Source organism: Canis lupus, chromosome 1 (genome assembly GCF_048164855.1).
Source record: "Canis lupus baileyi chromosome 1, mCanLup2.hap1, whole genome shotgun sequence".
Classification (NCBI taxonomy): Eukaryota; Metazoa; Chordata; class Mammalia; order Carnivora; family Canidae; genus Canis; species Canis lupus.
The window spans coordinates 104,429,021-104,443,430 of NC_132838.1; the positions used below are offsets into that span (position 1 = coordinate 104,429,021).

At 37.3% G+C, this 14,410-nt stretch overlaps 1 protein-coding gene and 1 pseudogene across 1 annotated transcript in view; both read left to right on the forward strand.

Annotated features, from left to right (window-relative positions):
* Positions 1-10,463, forward strand: part of LOC140600329 (uncharacterized) — a 28,597-nt pseudogene extending 18,134 nt beyond the window's left edge.
* LOC140607896 (uncharacterized) overlaps positions 1-14,410 on the forward strand; it is a 130,854-nt gene that overhangs the window by 15,901 nt on the left and 100,543 nt on the right.

Here is a 14,410-nt window from a genome sequence, read left to right on the forward strand (position 1 = left end):
CCCATGTCAGGCTCCCTGCGTGGAGCCTGCTTCTCCCTCTGCCCGCCCCCACCCCCCATGAATAAATAAAAATCTTTAAAAAAAAAAAAAAGATTAAAAAAAAAAAAAGAGTAGCTGTTCAGATGCTGTTTAGAAGGAGCTTGAAGTAGAAGCTTCCAGGTACATTGAGTTTTTAATTTTCTTCTGCATGTCACTGCCAAATGGGCAGTGAAACAGCATAAAGGAAAATGAATTTTGGATACTGACGTGAATATCAGAAGAAAATCATACATTTGGTGTATATAGCATTGTTACTATTCTTTGAAATTGTGTGGTGAACTACTGATCCTGACCTTGATTTTCATCAGGTACAGGGACTCAGAGTAGGTCAACTACATTCATAGGATTAACATTTCCTCCAGATTTTCACCTATGTTCAGGGCAATCCAAAGTATTTTTGTCCTTGTCACCACCTCTTTTTCACTTTACATCATCTCACCCATCTTTTAGGTCTATGCTCTGATGTTTCATAATGATGGTCAGTGAATACCTCTGCCCGAATCATGTGCCCCAATTTCTTTCTTTCTTTTTTTTTTTTAAAGATTGATTTATTTATTCATGAGAGACCCAGAGAGAGAAGGGCAGGGACACATTGTGGGGAGCCCAATGCAGGACTCAATCCTGGACCCGAGGATCATGCCCTGAGCCGAAAGCAAATGCTCACCGCTGAGCCACCTAGGCGTCCCCATGTGCCCTAATTTCTATTTTCCAATTCTTAACCCTTTTATTGTAATAATCCATGATTCCAGTGTATCCAGGATATACTTTACTTATGTAAGAAGTACAAAATCCTCTCATCCTGTACAAATCTCTCTTACCTGTAAGATATATGCTCTTACACAGTTTAGTGTTTCTTTAGTTGTGTCCCTTAGAAAGCTCACTACAGAAATTTAAGGTGGACCCACATGGGTATTGGGATTTCTTTATGTTGTTGGATGCAAGATACACAGTGATATTGCAGAAGTAAATGATACAGCTCACCTGATTCTTCTGCATCATGTCTTGCTATTCATAGCCTTGGTAAATATTTCTGATGCAAACTTATAGATTTTATTCCAGGTCCTGTGTCAGAGTATTTAATAAGGTGGGGTACATATGGGAAAATTAGGCAAGAGCTGTATGCCAAGGTCAAACTGACTGGTGGATATTGTTGGGAAAAAAATTTTCTCTGGGTTTAAGTTTCTCCATGTATTATGGATAGAGGCATTGAAAATTTTTATTCTGTCATTCCATTGATGTCTGTGTATAAAAAGGATTTGGAATATAGTGATAGTATCTTACTTTTGGGTAGAGGACAGACTTGTTTATTGTATAGGAAAACAAATGTCTCCTTGCATGGTAAATTTGGGGCAGACATGCCAGATGTTCCTTTAACATATTAGCGTTTCCTATGTTCAGAGCCTCACAGATGTGATACTAACCCACTATATGTGCAGCATCTACCTATATCAGTTGGGGGTGGGGAGCTGGCAAGTGAAATTAGTGTGAATAAGACATATATGGTGTTCACTGTGTAATGAGCCATAATATGCTTGGACTTTGATCTAGGGGCCTCTTGTCATCTGCCAGCAGTGGAAAATTGTTAAGAGCCCAATCTGTTATGTTATAGAATATGTGTAATCATGGAATTTTTATACTTCGCAAGGTTTTTGTTGGACTTTATTCAAAAGGAAACAGTCACAGGTTTGTTTCTGGTTTTGTTCATTTGTGTTATTGTTTAGGTTGCACAATAAGTGAAATCATATGGTATTTGTCATTTTTTGACTTATTTCACATAGCATAATATCTTCTGTGTCTCTCCACATGATCACAAATGGCAAGAAACAACCAAAAGAGCAGAAACAGATCCATAAATACAGTGAATGTCCTGCTGGTGACCAGAATGAGACCAAGTGAAAAGATGGGCAAAATGGGTAAAGGGGAATGGAAAGTACTGAGTTCTAGTTATAGAATTAAATAAGTGGGATCCCTGGGTGGCGCAGCGGTTTAGCGCCTGCCTTTGGTCCAGGGTGCGATCCTGGAGACCCAGGATCGAATCCCACGTCGGGCTCCAGGTGCATGGAGCCTGCTTCTCCCTCTGCCTATGTCTCTGCCTCTCTCTCTCTCTCTCTCTGTGACTATCATAAATAAATAAAAATTAAACAAAAAGAAATAAGTTATGGGGAGAAAAGACACAGCACAGGGAATACACTAAATGCTTTTTTTTAAAGATTTTTTTAATTTATTAATGAGAGCCACAGAGAGATAGAGGCAAAGATGCAGACAGAGGGAGAAGCAGGCCCCATGCAGGGATCCCAATGTGGGACTCGTCTCCGGTCTCCAGGACCACACTCCGGGCTGCAGGCGGCGCTAAACCGCTGCACCACCGGGGCTGCCCCCAAGCTTGGCATTTTTAAAGACTATTATAGACTCTCTAGGGTCTAAGCTAAAAACTCCTGCATTTCACCTGGAGTAGGTTGCACCTGCGTTACTTGTCAAAGAGGGAGGTATTCCAAGAATATATTTGGCATGATGACTGGAAGAAGGATAAATAAAATGAGTCTCAGAGAGCTGTAGCTGATCAAGTTCACTAGGCAGGGGTGTCACGTTAGCTTCAATGAAAAGCGAAGGGAGGAAAGGACTCCAGGCTCACCTTTTTGTCCTCTTCCCTATGTTGAGAACCCTTTAAAACTGTTTGTCTTCTGTGATGCAGGCCTGGAATTGTGCCTGGAACCTACGTGCTCATGATTTGACTGCCCAGAAGTTTTAGTATGCTTCAGATCATAGAAGTATTTTTTGGTTTTGTTCTTTTTTTTTTTTTTTTTTTAATATAGTTGGTGTTCTTTGAATTGAAGCTGGATTGCATGCAGACTTGTTTCAGTCTCTTGGTTCCCATGTGAGATGTGCCTCTTCCTTCTATTTTTCCACCAGCTAGAAAGGAATCAATTTTTATGATTCTTTGGTTAAACCTTAAAGATAAATGAGGTAAGGAACCATAGATTAAACTCTGGCATTAGATGAACTTTGCCTAGTCCTTTTTCACTTGACTAGGTCAATAAGTTTATTTTTGTTCGTTTTAAAGATTTTATTTATTTATTTGAGAGAAAGAGAGCATGAGCAGGAGGAGTTGCAGAGGTATAAGCAGACTTCCTGCTGATCCCAAACCTCTACTCTGGGTTCTGTGTGGGGCTCCAAATGGGACTCAATCTCAGGACCCTAAGTTTAGGCCTGAGCCAAAGTCTTAACCAAATTAAGACTTAACCAAGTCTTGGGCAGCCCCGGTGGCGCAGCGGTTTGGCGCCGCCTGCAGCCTGGGGTGTGATCCTGGAGACCTGGGATCGGGTCCCGCATCGGGCTTCCTGCATGGAGCCTGCTTCTCCTCCTCCCTCTCCCTCTGCCTCTGTCTCTGCCTCTCTCTCTGTGTCTATGAATAAATAAATAAAATCTTAAAAAAAAAAAAAATAGAAAGGCTTTCTTAAAAAAAAAAAAAAAAAAAAAGACTTAACCAAGTCTTAACTTAACCAAGTTAACCAGCCAGGCGCCTCTAGATCATTAAAGTTTATACACAGAGGTACGTACCTTGCTATGGGTACTCGCAGGTTAGAATAGAAGAATGTCATCATTGAACAAAAACAATTTGAGAGGACATTGGTCAGCATGAAGACTAGGACTTGTATCAAAACTACTTGTTGTGCTGGAGGACATTATTAAGTGAGGACAGGGCACCTCCAGAAGATGAGGTGCCCTCCACAATTCTCATACATCAGCTAAGCTCCCATGTCAAGGGTTTCTGGACCAAGCCTTTGTGATTCAGCTCATTAGAATGCAAAGAGGAGCCTGTGAAAAAGCCTGTGTTCACATCGGAAAGCCTAAACATACTTAAAAATTACAGAGTGTGGGTCCTACATGGGACTTAATAGTTGAATAATAAGGGTGTTTTCATGTTTACATTTAGATTATGACTTAGTTGTTGTTTTGGGCATTTATTTCACAGTACTTATTATATGATCTTTGAAGAATGTTAGGCACCTGACACCGGAGTGACCAATTAACAGGTTTATGCACTTCATTTTCTCTGTTCTCTTTGTCAGATCCCTCCACTAAGGTTAATAATTTTTCTCATTTATCAGTAAGTGTCTAGGGAGAATTTACTGAAAGATGTGCATAAATCATCTCAACCTGGAAATTCTCTTCTCTGTTTCATTTTGTTTGTAGTCTCCTTTTTTTTTTTTTTAAATGTATTTATTTATTCATGAGAGACATCAAGAGAGGCAGAAGCAGGCAGGCTCCCTGCAGGAGTCCTATGCGGGACTTGATCCGGGAATTCCGGGATCACGCCCAAAGCAGATGTTCAACCCCTGTAAGCCACCCAGGCCCTGTAACCTCCTTTGAAAAATAAATGATCTCTCCTGTGTTTACTGGAGATAGTGGTATTTGAAGTGGAGATTGTAAATCAGCCTAGGTCCTGCAAGTTTCCATTTTGTTCTGTACTCATGTCACAGACCTACTTTACCTTAGCTCTTCTGTGTTGCTCTAGAGAAAGAAAACAGTTTATCATATATGTTCCGCTGTCTTAAAATTGTGAAATAAAACTCGGCACAAAGGTAAATGAAACAAAAACTTTCGATGCAATAGGAAACTCACAAACAATAGGTACTTCAGTTATAGCAATGTGTGTGTTTGTCTCTTGGTGTGTTTGCAAGTCAAAAAACCTTCATCCACAAATAGATTGCTAAGTTCTATGCCACTGAAGACATTTCTTCGTTTCCTGACGATAAATAATACTTCACCTATCACTTTTATTTTTTTATTCACTTTGTGATTTTTGTGTTTTATGCTCACATCTTTTAGTTCATATGTTCTCTGGTTTAATTGTGCTTGCATTCCCATTGTCACTTTCAAACCTACTATGAACCTTCTTTTAGAGTTGCCTCTGTACACTGATCTGTGTTTCCTCTTAGACAAATTCAATGTCAAACAATCTGGGGTAAAACTCAGACTCTACTATTACTGAAGTTTTGCCAAGATAGTTTTTGAAGGACAAAAAACAATTCTCTTCTCATAGGTTATTGTGGATTCATGGGTGGATTTATGAAAAATTGTTAAAATGTTATGTGGTGGAAAGTAATATGTTCAAGAATTGTTGTTTCTGTTCTTTGTATTAGAAATTGTAGGAAGCCTGGGTGGCTCAGCCGTTTAGTGCCTGCCTTTTGGCCGGTGTGTGATCCTGGAGTCCCAGGATGGAGTCTCATGTCAGGCTCCCTGCATGGAGACTGCTTCTCTTTCTCTCTCTTGAATAAATAAATAAAATATTTATTTTACTTTATTTTACTTAATAAATAAAATCTTTAAAAATTGTAATTTCCACAATATTATTTTTTTCTTAAGATTTTATTTATTTATTCATGAGAGACACAGAGAGAAGCAAAGACACAGACAGAAGGAAAAGCAGGCTCCTTGCAGGGAGCCTGATTGGACTCCATCCTGGGATCACACCCTGAGCCAAAGACAGACACTCAACCACCGAGCCACCCAGGCGTCCCCACAATTTTCTTTAAGTTCAGAATCATTCATGATTTCATCTTTTTTATTGAAAAGTGTGGCTCTTAGAGGAAGATGCTGGGATCACTTGTTAGCATGTGAGAAGTGTGGGAAACTCAGACCTTTCCTAGACATCCAAATCAGAATCTGAATTTTTTTTCCTAAAGATTTTATTTATTCATGAGAGACACACGGAGGGGGGGTGGGGTAGGCAGAGACACAGGCAGAGGGAGAATCAGGATCCATGCAGGAAGCCTGACGTGAGACTCGATCCCGGGTCTCCAGGATCAGGCCCCGTACTGAAGGCGACGCTAAACCACTGAGCCACCGGGGCTGCCCCAGAATCTGAATTTTAACAATATCTTCTGTTCATTGTCATACCCATTAACAGTGGAGAAATAGACCTCTAGCTCACCTATTCCCTTCCATTATTCTATTCTCTGTTTCTATAGTACATTATTTTGATAACTATGGCTTTGCACTATGTTTTAAATCAGGAAGTGTGGTGCTACCAACAAATACTTCATTTTCTTTTCTTTTTAAAGATTTTATTCATTTATTCTTGAGAGACACAGGCAGAGACACAGGCAGAAACAAGGGGAGAAAGAGGCTCCCTGCAGGGAGCCTGATGGGAGAAACTTGATCATAGGACCCCAGGATCACAACCTGAGACAAAGGCAGATACTTAACCACTGAGCTACCCAGGTGCCCCGAAGTCTTCATTTTCAAGATTGTTCTCTGTCTCTATTATCCTGTGACATCCATATGAATGCTAGGAGGGACTGTGTTCTTTCCCAAATGGCATTGGGATTTTGCTAGAGATTGCATTACTTTCAGTGTTTTATTTATTCTGATCAGTATTTTATTAATTTCTGATTTTTCTTTCTTATTTCCTTCCTCAGCTAAATATCAGTTATGTTTCTTCATTTTTGTAGTTTGTTGCGGTGTAATGTTTATTTGAACCTTTTTTCTTAGTTCAACCACTTATAGCATGAAGTATTAAAAATGGAATGTCTGGTAGGGGAAATTTGCAGAAATAAACAATAGGAGTGATGAGCAAAAAATAAAATAGCTGAAAAATAAAAATAAGGATTCTTTAGGGTTTTCTGTAGATCATGTCATCTGTAAGCAGAAAGTTTTCCTTTTCTTTACAATTGGATTCCTTTTATGTATTTTTTTCTTGCCCAATTGTTCTGACTAGAATATCTAGTACTATGTTGATTAGAAGTGTGAAGTCTCTTTATTACCATGTTTCTGATTAGAGAATCAAATTAGAGAGGAGAAGCTTTCAGTATTTTACTATCAAATGTTAGATTTTTATTTTGTGCATATATATGTGCATATCTTTATTAGGTGCAAGTAGTTTCTATTCCTACTATTGAGTGTTTTTTATCAAGAACCAGTGTCCAATATGTTCATGTTCTTGTTCTGCATGAATATTTTTTAAAGATTTTATTTATTTTTTGACAGGGAAAGCACAAGTAGGCAAAGGGGCAGAGGGAGAGGGAGAAAATTAGGTTCCCCGCTGAGCAGAGAGCCCAATGCTGAGCTTGATCCCAGGACTCTGGGATCATGACCTGAGCCAAAGGCAGACGCTTAACCAGCTGATCCACCCAGGCACCCTCATTCTGTATGAATTATTATGTCCTGTAATGTTTGATCTTCATTCTATTAATGTGCAGTCTTAAATGTATAGATTTCACAATGTGGAAACATTCTTGAATTCCAGGAAGAATTATCACTTGATCATGTTGTAGAACAGTAAAATGTGCTTCTGATTCAATTTGCTTCCTATTCACTTTGCTTCCTTTTATTGTGGAGTTTACCTCACTATTTAAGGTGGTCTTTGCTTGTAGTGTCATCCTTGGCTTTGTTAATGTGGTAATGCTGGTGTCACGGAATGTTTGAGAATTTTCTTTCTCTTTACCTCTTGGAAATATTGGAGGAGAGTTCAAGTACTTTCTCATTAAATGTTTGTTTAAATTATCCACTGAATTTATCTGGCACAGGATTTTTCTTTGTTGGGCATTTTTAAAATTACTTTTTCAATCTACTCAGTATTGGTAGATCACGGTTTGGGTTTTTTTTTTTTTTTTTTTTTTAATTCATGCTGAAGTCAGGTTATATATTTTGTCAGATTTATACACCTTTTTTTGGTTATCTACCTATGGGCATATAATTATCCATCATCACCTTAAAATTTTTTTATTTCTATGGTGTCAGTTATCCTGTGTCAGCTTTCACTTCTTCACTTCTAATTTTAGTTGGCCTCCTCTCTTTCGATTTTACTTGATTTCGTTAAAAGTATGTCAATTTTGTTGCTCTTTTCAGAAAACCAACTCTTCCTATTGGTGATATTTTTCTATTTTTGCTATATCTTATTTTGTTTATTTGTATTTTAAGTTTAAATTTCCTTCTTGCTGATAATTGTAGGCTCAAATGGTACTTTTCTTGATTTTTTAGGTATGGGAAAGTGATGTATGCTACAACATTACAGTACTACACAACTATCTGTTAGGCTATGTTATCAGTACATTGTCTGCAAGATTATGTGTCTCTGGAGGAATGAAGTCCTGATGATTCCTTCTCAGCCATCTTGCTGAAGTTCTCTGATTGATTTTATTTTTCTGTATTAGAAATTTTCATTATATTCATCTGAGATTAGTAAGTGGAATGATTTTACTTTTCTCTTATTCGATATCTTTCAGCTGTATCTTCAAAAGGCACCCAGAGTTTCCTGCCAAAGCTGTGCATAGAAGCTTCTTTGCAAAACGTGGCAGTGGGTAGATATAAACATAGTGCCCTTGAGGATATACAATTAATGATAGACTGGAAAAATGATGGGGAGAGTAAAGGGCATCAAAGATGTCATGAAGGTTATAAAACATTTTGGAAAACATCCCTTCTTAAGTCTGCTTCTTCTGCAAAGCAATGTGTTTCTATAAGCAAGGGCTCAAATCAAATGGTAAAACATACATATTTGCAGAATGAAAAGTTGGAAAATCTGGAAAGTTACCTAGTCCATGCTAAAAATAATCATTTGAACCATCCTGAAAGTAGGATTGGATTGACCTTTGAGTCAAATATTTCTGAAAATCAGAGATTTAAAAATGAAGAACAAAGTGCTAAGTGGGATCCATTTGAGAAGTCTTTCACAGAGGAGTTGACTCTACAAAATTATCAGAATATATTCAATGAAAACAGAATTGCTCAATGTAGTGAATCTGACAAAAAATTTAACCAGGGTACAAATGTAAATAAACATGTGAGGATTCATTTTCCAGAGAACCATTATGATGGTGATAAATGTGAGGAAGTTTGTTATCAAAGCTCCAAACTTATTATACATAAGAGTAGCCCTGTGGGAGAGAATCTTTATAAATATAATGAATGTGGGAAATCTGGTAACCAGTTCTTCAGTGTTTGTGATTATCAGAGAATTCACATGGAAAAAAACTCATACAGATGTTATAAACATGAGAACATGTTTAGTCAAGAATCAGGACTAAATATATATAACACAGTTGGTACTGGACAGGAAACTTCTATTTCTAAGGAATGTGGCAAAGCCTCTGACTGGCACTCATCACTATCTCAACAACAGCCAATGCATACTAGAGAAAAACCTTACAAATGTAAAGAATATAGCAAGGTCTTTATTCACCACTCATATCTTACTCAACATCACAAAATTCACAGTGGTGAAAAACCTTACCAATGTGAAGAATGTGGCAAGGCCTTTAACCAGCACTCAGCACTTATTAGACATCAAAGAATTCACACTGGAGAGAAACCTTATCAATGTGAAGAATGTGGCAAGGCCTTTAACCAGTACTCAAACCTTATTCAACATCACAGAATTCATACTGGAGAGAGACATTACCAATGTGAAGAATGTGGCAAGGCCTTTAACCAGCAGTCAAACCTTACTCAACATCATAGAATTCACAGTGGTGAAAAACCTTACCAATGTAAAGAATGTGGCCAGGCCTTTAACCAGCATGCAAACCTTACTCGACATCACAGAATTCACACTGGAGAGAAACCTTACATATGTAAAGAATGTGGCAAGGCCTTTAACCGGCATTCATACCTTATTCGACATCACAGAATTCACACTGGAGAGAAACCTTACAAATGTGAAGAATGTGGCAAGGCCTTTAGCCAGCAATCAAAGCTTCCTGAACATCACAGAATTCATTCTGGAGAGAAACCTTTCATATGCGAAGCATGTGGCAAGGCTTTTAAACGGCGCTCACACCTGACTCAACATCATAGAATTCATATTTGAGAGAAAACTTAGACATGTAAAGAATATGTCCATACCTTTATGCAGCACTCACACTGAGTCAACATCACAGAATTCATACTTGAGGAAAACCTTACCAAAGTAAAAAATGTGGGAAGGCTTTTAATTGCTGTTCAACCTTTACTTATTAGCACAAATTTCATGGTGGAGCAAACCTTATGAATTTAAAGAATATAAGAAAACTTTTAAGGACTACTAACCCTTACTCTACATCAGAGAATTCATATTGGAGAGTAACCATAAAATTGTTAAGAATGTGGTAAGGCCTTTAAGCAATGTTAAACCCTGATTCCTCATCAGAGAATATATGCTAGAGAGGATTTTGCAAATATGAAGAATTTGGCGGGATCCCTGGGTGGCCCAGCGGTTTGGCGCCTGCCTTTGGCACAGGGCGCGATCCTGGAGACCTGGGATCGAGTCCCACATCGGGCTCCCGGTGCATGGAGCCTGCTTCTCCCTCTGCCTGTGTCTCTGCCTCTCTCTCTCTTTCTCTCTGTGACTATCATAAATAAATAAAAGTTAAAAAAATTAAAAAAAAAAAAAGAATTTGGCAAGGTCTTTAATAAGAGGCCAAGCCTCATTCAACATCACAAAATTTATACTGGGAAAAAACTTATAAAGAATATGGGAAAACTTTTAAACTTCTCAACCCTTTTCAGCATCTTAGAATTTATTTATTTATTTTTTTTCATCTTAGAATTTATATTGAGGAGGAACATTACAATGTAGAGTATTACAAGCCTCTAGTTGGAACTGATAACTTACTCAATATCATAGCTATCATACAGGATGGAAACTGTAAAATGAAGGGAATGTTGTAGTGCTTTTAATTGGAATTCGGTCCTTACTAAATATCACAAAATGCACACTAGATTCAAACCCTAGAGACATAACAAATAAGGAAAGACTGTTATTTTAAATATGTACTTCAGCAAACACCTGAGTGCATAAAGGAAATAGCTTTAAAGATGTAAATATTTAGAAATGTATGTAAGTGAACATCAAATGTCAATAAATATCACAGAAATCAAGTAGAAAGCAGTACATGAGTCCATCTGTTCAGATATTACATAAAAATACTCATAAGGAATAATAACAAAGTTAAAATGTTAGAAAATGTATATGCTATTATGCTTGAAAAGATTTAGTGGATGGAGTTTTTTATATAAGTATAATTAATATCCATATATCCTTTTTTTTTTCCTTGATCCTACCTGGGATTTGTGACTTGCAAATATTAATGTATTTCTACTCTCAAATCATTTCAGAAAATTCATTTATTCTTAGTGTGTGAAAGTATGTGTCTGATTGTTGCTGTATGAAACATGAGATGCCCTGTTTCATTAGGTGGGACTCATGTGTATCTAGTTTTCCATGGAAGAGGAAGGGCAATATAATATGCAGTATTTGAAGAAAATCTAAATAGAGATGCTGTTTGTGTTATAATATTAATGTCAGTTATAATGAAAGAGGTATTCAGAACATCATTCTCCATGTATTAAAACTAAGAATTTCCTGCATATTATAAATAAAATATTTTACCAAAATAAAATAAAATAAAATAAAATAAAATAAAATATTTTACCAGCTGATATTTGAGGAAAAACAGATGGCAGTCCAGTAAAATACTGATGTGTCCTCATAATAGGTGTAGTTAGAAGTAGAGGATGTCACTTGATGTGCTTGAAATGAAGAAGTCCTTAAAGATATCAAAAGAGATTACTCTTTCCTAAAATAGCAAAGGATTAGACATATACAATTTTTAAGAATTATGTCATGCCTGAAAACTATGGAAATCACTACTCCCACGTCATGATATCAGCACCCAAATGCTTTTTAACGCTTGTATTCTGTATTTCCAAAAAGGATTACAAAGTGCATTTGAAATGCACAACTTAGTCTATGTGTGATTTTAATATATTTTAATTAATAAAACATAATGATTTTTAATGTATTACCACGAATGAGTAATGAATGAAGTGTTATCCCACCACCGATGTAAACCTATCTCATTTTATAGAAGGTTGTATGTAATCCATTTTATCTATCACCTATTTGGTAATGGAGTGGAATAATATACCTAGGAATCCATTTTCTCAGTGGCCTTAAATTTTAAGTAATGTGTGATTATTTTTCCCCTAATTTATCTATCATCATTTTCTCTTCCTAGGAAGTGGTGGGATGTTGTAATGGACATATTACAAATTATATGGGGGTCATATTGACTGATTAGTTCAAGTATTCCATATTAATGCTACTTGGGATATAGTTTGTGTAGGCAGTACTTTTGCAGGGGCCTTGAACTGACAGCAGCCCTTCTCACTAGTGCATTCCCTACACAACACGCAGCAGTCACCAGTTAATGTAATTTCTGTTCACATCCTCAGTCCACCTTTGTGAGCAACCATATCCCCTTTCTACCATGACTCTCCCTTATATGTCCTTTAAAGAAGACTCCCACAGTGCTTACCTAAATCTGTTTTGTTTTGTTTGATTTATTTATTTATTTATTTATTTATTTATTTATTTATAGATTTTATTTATAGATTTTATTTATTTATTCGTGAGAGACAGAGTGAGAGGCAGAGACACAGGCAGAGGGAGAAGCAGGCTCCATGCAGGGAGCCTGATGTGGGACTTGATCCCAGGACTCCAGAATCACGTTCTGGGCCAAAGGCAGGCGCTAAACCGCTGAGCCACCCAGGGATCCCCTCCTAAGTCTGTTTTAGTTTGAATGGCTCAATCTGGACTTAGCCCTGGAGTTCTAGAGCACTGTACCATGGTATGTGCTAATAAAGCTCTGTGCTCCACATTAAGTGGGAGTATTAAGTGTCTACAAAGTAAACATACACTTATATCAATGTTTGGTGAGTAATAGGTACCCTATAAGTAGCAGAAACATATTCCAATAAGAGTGATACTGTAGCCTCAAGGAAGAGAAAATACAGAGGATGAAGAATTGGCATGAATTCTTCATGTGGAGAGAGAATACCTGTCCCAGGTTATATAACTGACTCCCTGAATTTAGAAAAATAGCTTCTACTTATTTTCCTACTTATTTCTAGATCTCTAGTTCTATTTATCTTAATTTTTATTTCTAGCCTCATAGGTATCACAGACATTCTTCTTTGCCTCTGTTGTGGTTAGAGTTTCCACAATAAATCATTGAAATCAGAAAAATGGAAGGCCTTTGGGTATTAACTGAGACATTTAGTACTGGGCTGTAAAATACACAGAAGGAACCATCCTTAGAGAGAAAGAGAAGACCTATTAATAGAAAATGTGAAGAACTCTTTCCTGTGTGGTGAGGGAATCAGGGGTGGCTCTCTTTAGCCACTCCAAAGGCAGAGACAGTTTTTGATGGTGACATCTGATGAAGAAATGTAATAGATGACAGGATTTGGCAGATGTGGTGGGCTTCTGAGGACTAGGGAAGTCTTACTTTATCTTCATGATTTAATTGAATTCCTGTGTTACTGAGGACCAGATGCTCTTGGATGATAGTGATGACTATGTTTGCCCAGGCCTAGATCAGTGCCATGGATGGAGGAGGAGTATTGGATGATGTAATCATTTAGATGTAGCTTTCAAATGTTACGTGGTAGAGTAGATATTGGAGGTGAAGAAGCCTTCTGGACAGTGGAATAGGCAGGATCAGCAAGGTGTGTGCTGTGGTTCCACAAAACACTAGTATCCCAGGAATATAACCCCTACATAGGTTAGATCCACTATAGATGGGTTACCTTTCATGGAAGCTGATGCAATTCTGTGTGGGACCTTCCTCCCTTTAGAGCCATGATGAGTATAGTCTTATGCTCCGGCTCTGACTTTGCCGTGATTTATTGGGGGAACAGTTCAATAGTCAGTGGTAGTTAGCATTTCTGCTTCAAACAGTCAGGCTGAAGTGTTCATTGACTGACAAGTGAATAAAGAAGACATGATATATGTGCGTGTGTGTATAATGGAATATTACTGTGCGATAGAAAGGAATTTAATCTTGCCATTTGTAATGACATGGAGTTAGAGAGTATTATGCAAAATGAAAAAAGTCAGAGAAAGACATACTGTATTTTTTCACTCGTGGAATATAAGAAACAAGCAAAGAGAAAAACTGAAAAGACAGGCAAATCATGAAAGAGATTCTTAACTGTAAAGAAAAAAACTGATGGTTACCTGTTGAGTGGAGGTTGGTGGGGAGGTGGGTTAAATAAGTGATGGGAATTAAAGAGTGCATTTGTTGTTTTGAGCACTGGATATTGCATGGAATTGTTGAATCACTATTATACACCTGGAACAAATATTACATAGTATATTAACTGGAATGAAAAAATCCTTTTAAATGTTTTGTTTTTTACAGATTTAAGAAAACTTTTAAGTTAATGGTCTTGCACCAGTGGCACAAAATAAACCTTTGTAAACAAACAATTGAAACATTTATCTTTTCTTCCTACCCGATTACTACAGAATTCAAAAAGTCTGAGTAACTATAATATTTTAACCAATATATGTATTTACATAATTTTAGTAAGAATCTGGTCTCAT